This window comes from Schistocerca piceifrons, chromosome 11 (genome assembly GCF_021461385.2).
Source record: "Schistocerca piceifrons isolate TAMUIC-IGC-003096 chromosome 11, iqSchPice1.1, whole genome shotgun sequence".
Lineage (NCBI taxonomy): Eukaryota > Metazoa > Arthropoda > Insecta > Orthoptera > Acrididae > Schistocerca > Schistocerca piceifrons.
Genome location: NC_060148.1, coordinates 128,170,278 through 128,178,129, shown reverse-complemented (window position 1 = coordinate 128,178,129; position 7,852 = coordinate 128,170,278).

The window sequence follows — 7,852 nt, the reverse complement described above, 5'->3', positions numbered from 1 at the left end:
TTCAATGAGTAGGTGATAAATTGTTCCAGCTTTGTGATTCCGTTCTGGAGCAATTGCTCATTCGAAATGATGGATTCTACCGTTCTATTTAGAGCAGTCAGCGTGGCTCTGACTGCAGCCACTTGGTCTTTTGACAACTTCGATAACTGCTCAGATCTTGCTTCCATCCGATCGATACGCGTTTTATACTATGCAGCATCCACCTCGTCCAAAGTGCCGAACAATATTTTACTGATTTCTCCTACAAAGTTAACAATACCTCTTTTCTGCCGTCTTCTGGGCTTCTGGGCCTAGTTAGTTGATGTATAAGTGATTTTGTTTCTCGTAACCTTTCTACACTCTGTTCGACTCCATTACTTAATACGTTACACTCAGTTCTGTTTAAACGCGCTAGCTTTTCCCTACATTGTTGCACCGTCATTGTTCCCACCCTTGCAGCAGCATAGTATTTCTCATCCAATGTTTTAAGGTTAACATATGTTACCAGTTTCCACGTTGTACTAGTAATTTCTACTTCTCCTTCATGGTGGTAGTACAGACCTGGGGACGCCTTTATCGGGTGAAATTCCACGACATTGTCCGCTTCTGCAGGCGCTTGGAAACAGTATGACCACCCCACGCAGATGACGATCCAAATCCAAAACGTCACTGGTCTGGGCACCGTGCTGGGTCTGTAACCGAAATTTTATAGCCTAACAATATGGCTTCAGCCTTTTAGCATGTGCTTTTAATTGTTGCTTTCTATGCGTTTTCAATACTACATTAGGCAAATCTACTTCCACTGCTTCATAGGGACCTCTAAATTGGGAATCTAGTTTCTTCGATCTCCCGCGTCTTACGGTCTCGTCATGTGCCAGCACTCTGTCACCTGTCTTATAGTTTCGGGAATTCTCTGTCTTGTAATAGTAAGTGTGGTGTGCGTACTGTAAGATCTTCAGTACACACACCATCAGATTATTTGACTTGTCGCTCTAACGAAGTAGGCGAGTGTCAGCAATATGTCTCGTGGTCTTATCGTGGCGTGTTTATCTTCTGCCGTTAGGTCAGACGATAGAAATGCCACTTGCATGCTTAGAATAGCAGATTGACGGTGACCAACTTTAAACAGAACTTGATTAATTTTCACACACATTTATTAAAATAATAAAAAATATAGACATTACGTAACTTGATTCTGGATGCTGTTTACAATTGACAATCTGAAGTTCCTTTGGTATTGGTACATTAATCTTATTCTCGCATATCTCTCATACTTGAGAAAGTGTCTATACATTTCTCTTCATGGCTATGCACAGGAATATGGTAATCTTATTAGGCGCACACTGAAACTTGACTATAGACTGGTACAGACAAATGCAGACTGATGCAGACTGACTAATCGGAGGTCTGTACACTCGTTATAATACCGCCGAGCGTTCAGGTATCACTGGGCGAGTGTGATCCGAGAGGAGAAAAGATTCTACGTTAGCAGCAATCTCATTGGCTGCGTTACATATTAACACGCGGATCGGCGGAGGCAGAATTTGGTCCGACTCTATGGCAGCGCCATCTCGTAGTGCGGAGACGGACGAGCGCTGCGCCTGCGCTGTTGTGTTTAGCGGGGCGCGCTCTAGTGGGAAAGTTGTGTACTCGCTGACTATGCGGAACTATGTACACAACAGTAAGCCTTGTTGGTTAATTTCGCCTCTTTCATTTTCTCTCGTGCTATGCTATGTGCTTCCTGTATTCTTGTTTTGAACTGGTCTACATAATCGCCATAATTGTACCCTATTGTGGCTGTCTCTCTCTGTAAGATTCCTGGTACATTCACAATTCTCCCAAACAGTAACTCGAATGGGGTATACCCAGTGCTGCTGTGAGGGGTAGTATTAAAAACAAACGTACTGTAAGGAACCCACTTATCCCAATTTCTGTGGTCCTCGTTTACAATAAAGTGCCTTAAATATTCCACTAGCGTTCGATGCATCCTTTCTAACGCGCCATTCGTCTGGGGGTGAAAAGCAGTGGTCTGGATCTTTTTGATTCTCAATATTTTACATAATCTCTTAAACGCTTCACTCAGAAAGTTTGATCCTTGGTCTGTTAACAATACTGATGGATTCCATATCGTAATATAATTTCTTCGACGATTTTCTCAGCTATTATATCTGCGTCTTGCCTCTCCACTGGAATAGCTACCGTGAACATACTCAAATCATCCTGAAATGTTAAAATATATCTATTACCTCCTGTTGTTACGTCTAAAGGACCAACTACGTCCATATAACACTTCTCAAACAGTTTCTGCCGTGTCTATAACAACTAATGGCATCTTTACCTTACTCTGCGTAAACTTATTTCGCTGACATTTATCACATGTTCTAATGTATTGCTCGACATCACCTTTCATTCCTTTCCATGAACCGTGTTTCTTTAAACGTTCTAGAGTTCGGTGAATACCTTGGTGTCCGCCTAGTGGATTATCATGTACCTCCTTCAAAATTTCGGTTTTCTGTTCCTCACTTAGCTCTGCCGCCTCTTCCTCTAACTCATTAGTCTCTGTTATCATTCTTATTAGCTGTTGGTTTTCTTTCGCCTGTGCCTCTTCGTCACTTTGTATCAGTCTGCTTAATGCATCTGCATTGGCGTTCAGTCGCCCTGGTTTATATATAACTTCGTATGAATACTCTTCTAGTTTTAACCTCCATTTTAATAAACGCGATGATGGGTCTTTCACACTGAAATCCAAGTTAGTGGCTTATGGTCTGTGACAATTGCAAATTTTCTTCCATATACATATGGTCTGAATTGTTTTGTTGCCCATACTAACGCTAAACACTCTAGCTCAGTTGCTGAGTAATTCCACTCTGCTTTATTTATCTTGAAGCATATGCTATTGGCAAATCGCTTCCAAACTTCCCCCTGAGATAAAACTGCTCCAATCGCGTCGCCACTAGCATCTGTGGTAATAACGAACGGTTTCTCAAAATCGGGATATCGTAATATGGGGGGACTGAATAACTTCTCTTTTAACTGTTCAAACGCATCTTGCTGCTGTCCTCCCCATTCATAATTTTCATTTCTCTTCAGCAATTTGTGCAAGGGTGCTGCAATCTTACTGAAGTCCTTCAGAAATTTTCTATAGTAGCCTATTAATACTAGGAATCCTTTTAACTCTTTTTTGGTTCTCGGTACCGGGAACTTCTTCACTTTTGCTACGTTCCTCTCGTCCGGCTGTACCCCTGTGTCTGTGATTTTATGTCCACGAAATACTACTTCTTTACGCAAAAATTCACACTTATCTGGCTGCAACTTTAGCCTGTGTTCCCTTAGTCGATCGAAAATTTCCCTCAATTTTTCATTGTGTTCCACCAATGAGCTTCCATAACAAATTATATCGTCTAAATACACCAAGCACTTGGTTCCTTGTAACCCCGTTAGTGCAACATTCATTAATCTCCGAAATGTACTGGGTGTCCCTTTTAATCCCATCGGCATTCTCTTGTACTCATAGTGCTGATAATTGGCACTGAAACCTGTTTTCTCTCTGTCCTGAGGGTGCATTAATATCTGATGGTAGCCACATGCTAAGTCTAACGTGGAAAAATACTTGGCTTTCCTAACTGGTCCAGTATTTCCGATATATTCGGTACTGGGAACGCTTCCCCTACTAAAATCTCATTCAACTTTCTGTAATCCGTCACCAACCTGTACTGCATTTGCCCACTAGCATCAATCCTCTTTGGAACTAACAATACTGGTGCGTTCCAGGAACTCTGACTTTCCGCAATAATATCATTAGCCAACATATGGAAGTGAAACATGGACGATACATAGTTTGGACAAGAAGAGAATAGAAGCTTTCGAAATGTGGTGCTACAGAATAATGCTGAAGATTAGATAGGTAAATCACATAACTAATGAGGAGGTATTGAATAGAATTGGGGAGAAGAGAAGTTTGCGGCACAACTTGACTAGAAGAAGGGCTCGGATGGTAGGACATGTTCTGAGGCATCAAGGGATCACCAATTTAGTATTGGAGGGGAGTGTGGAGGGTAAAAATCGTAGAGGGAGACCAAGAGATGAATACACCAAGCAGATTCAGAAGGATGTAGGTTGCAGTAGGTACTGGGAGATGATACAGCTTGCACAGGATAGAGTAGCATGGAGAGCTGCATCAAACCAGTCTCAGAACTGAAGACCAAAACAACATCAAGCCCCGAAAACCTTAGGAACTAAAACTAACGCATCTTTCGAGCTTATGCCACTCTTATCAGAACTAGAGGACATCATTGTTTATAATTACAAAGGACCTTACTACTACTTGGACGCGCTGTCTTGCCTGCGTCTGCTGCTTGCTGCTGGGCCGCTCGTCCCGTCCGCTGGGCTCTGCTAGGGCTCCCTATTGCTGGCTCTGCTGCTCGATCTCTCACTGATCTCTGGTCTGCCGGATCTTGGGCGCTGCTACACGTACGGGCCTCTTCTTCTTGCGGTGGTACTCGGTGGTAGAACTATCTGCTGCTCCTTATCTTTCCCCCACCCTCGTATTATGGGTCTACACAGACACGGCTCCACCCCACATCTGACACCAAAAAATTTGTTGTCGCGTCCGGCACAGGTCCCGGATACCAATATACAGGGTGTTACAAAAAGGTACGGCCAAACTGTCAGGAAACATTCCTCACACTCAAAGAAAATATGTTATGTGGACATGTGTCCGGAAACGCTTAATTTCCATGTGAGAGCTCATTTTAGTTTCGTCAGTACGTACTGTGCTTCCTCGATTCACCGCCAGTTGTCCCAATTGAAGGAAGGTAATCTTGACTTCGGTGCTTGTGTTGACATGCGACTCATTACTCTACAGTACTAGCATCGAGCACATCAGTACGTAGCATCAACAGGTTAGTGTTCATCACGAACGTGGTTTTGCAGTCAGTGCAATGTTTACAAATGCGGAGTTGACAGATGCCCATTTGATGTACGGATTAGCGCGGGGCAATAGCCGTGGCGCGGTACGTTTGTATCGAGACAGATTTCCAGAACGAAGGTGTCCCGACAGGAAGACGTTCGAAGCAATCGATCGGCGTCTTAGGGAGCACGGAACTTTCCAGCCTACAACTCGCGACTGGGGAAGACCTAGAACGACGAGGACACCTGCAACGGACGAGGCAATTCTTCGTGCAGTTGACGATAACCCTAATGTCAGCGTCAGAGAAGTTGCTGCTGTACAAGGTAACCTTGACCACGTCACTGTATGGAGAGTGCTACGGGAGAACCAGTTGTTTCCGTACCGTGTACAGCGTGTGCAGGCACTATCAGCAGTTGATTGGCCTCCACGGGTATACTTCTGCGAATGGTTCATCCGACAATGTGTCAATCCTCATTTCAGTGCAAATGTTCTCTTTACGGATGAGGCTTCATTCCAACGTGATCAAATTGTAAATTTTCACAATCGACATGTGTGGGCTGACGAGAATCCGCACGCAATTGTGCAATCACGTCATCAACACAGATTTTCTGTGAACGTTTGGGCAGGCATTGTTGGTGATGTCTCGATTGGGCCCCATGTTCTTCCACCTACGCGCAATGGAGCGTTATCATGATTTCATACGGGATACTCTACCTGTGCTGCTAGAACATGTGCCTTTACAAGTACGACACAACATGTGGTTCATGCATGATGGAGCTCCTGCACATTTCAGTCGAAGTGTTCGTACGCTTCTCAACAACAGATTCGGTGACCGACGGATTGGTAGAGGCGGACCGATTCCGTGGCCTCAACGCTCTCCCTACCTCAACCCTCTTGACTTTCATTTATGGGGGTATTTGAATGCTCTCGTCTACGCAACCCCGGTACCAAATGTAGAGACTCTTCGTGCTCGTATTGTGGACGGCTGTGATACAATACGCCATTCTCCAGGGCTGCATCAGCGCATCAGGGATTCCGTGCGACGGAGGGTGGATGCACGTATCCTCGCTAACGGAGGACATTTTGAAGATTTCCTGTAACAAAGTGTTTGAAGTCACGCTGGTACGTTCTGTTGCTGTGTGTTTCCATTCCACGATTAATGTGATTTGAAGAGAAGTAATAAAATGAGCTCTAACATGGAAAGTAAGCGTTTCCGGACACATGTCCACATAACATATTTTCTTTCTTTGTGTCTGAGGAATGTTTCCTGAAAGTTTGGCCGTACCTTTTTGTAACACCCTGTAGAGTTGGTCGAGCCAGCACTGAACTGTCAAAACACTAAGGTGAGATTTCTCCTTTAACGCAGTTTATTGAACTAATATCACAAAGAACATGTTAGGTGTCAGACCCTTCCCCTTACTCTGTACACTTGTATAGATTCAGCCAGAATCTCCACTTCTCTATGTTGGAAGCGACTACTCACGAGAATACCACCTTCGTTTAAATAATGGACCCTTGTCCTATCTCACAGGAGACAAGCACCAGCCAGTGGCTTGTTCCTTCTATTGCTGAAACTAACTGTAGAGGCTGCTTGAGACACAGACAAACTGTCCCTGTTCAAAACTATTCCAACGCAAAACTTCTACTTAACTGGCAGTTGTAGTTGCTTCCACCAGAGCATCACCATCTTCTCGTAGTCGCAGTTCCTATAGACTCGTCAGTATGAGCTGCTACCTTCTCGATGCTGCCGGGCCTCGTCTGCTTGTGCCCTCTTCGACAACTTTGCTTCTTGCTGCTCGTGGATTCCCTTAAATACCCACTTTGATGATCTGCCCCGCTCGGACACAGCTTTCTCTAACTTATTTTTCGGTCTTCCCGGACATTTCGTCACTGTAGACCTACATTGGTTTCGATATGTCTGGCAGAGTCCCGGGGCGGAAAGTTCCTTCTCGCCCTCCAAGGTCCGAGAGACATGCTGTTCGTATCCTCGATGTGTTTACGAGCTCAGGCTATTTGTACTGTGTGACACTTTCCCTTCCGCGTCTGCGGAACTTCGGGTTTCACAGCGCGGCGTCCGCGTAAGAATTACTGACTGAACCTTTACATTATAGATCGCTATGTCGTTTTGATAATTAAATCCTCTGGGGACCTGACAGAACCATGACATCAGAGGGATGGGGAAAACTGCTGAGATGTAATTTTAATTCAGCTGTTTTAATTTCCTATCTTTTTAAGCTGAGCTCTTTGATTTTATACTTAAGAAAAGTGGTCTAGTTCCAATGTGACGCTGCAGGTAAAGCAAATGGCCATAATCGATTCCATACTTAACTGACCTGGCAACCACGCAAAATGAGCCCATATCTCAGGTCCTCTGTCTTTGATTGTGACATCATAGGGCTGTGGAAATCTCCGTAGGACAATTGGGCTGTGTTCAGATCTTGGATTTTTTAATTTTCTGCCAATTTTTGCATTTCCCACCATTATATATGTAGGGCAATTGTCCTTTGTCGACTGCAGCCTCATAGAAGTGGGGAGATATGTGGGGGAAAAACGTGGTAACAAGTGATGACTCAACAGGTGACATCATCCATGACATGAGATATCTGGCAACAATGTGGCCTGTGCAGAAACACTCACAGTTTCACTACTAACTTTGCTGATCAGTCCCACAGGATTTTAATTTAACCCCAAGGTCAGTAGTCTGTCTGTGCAGTTTCCTCGGCTCACTGGCCAGCAAAGCAAAATGAGCTGATCTAATCCCATTTTGATGCTGTCAGTCTGGTTACTGTTTGAAGCTACTGGTTAATCCCTCCAACATGATTATTAAACACTTCAACTTGCTCACTAGATGCTTCAGCCCATCTACCTACATGGTAATTATAAAGTTCATGAAACATTTGATAAAAATGGTATGGATTAATAGCCAACAGCTTTGCAATAAATGATGCAGTATGTGGAAGACAA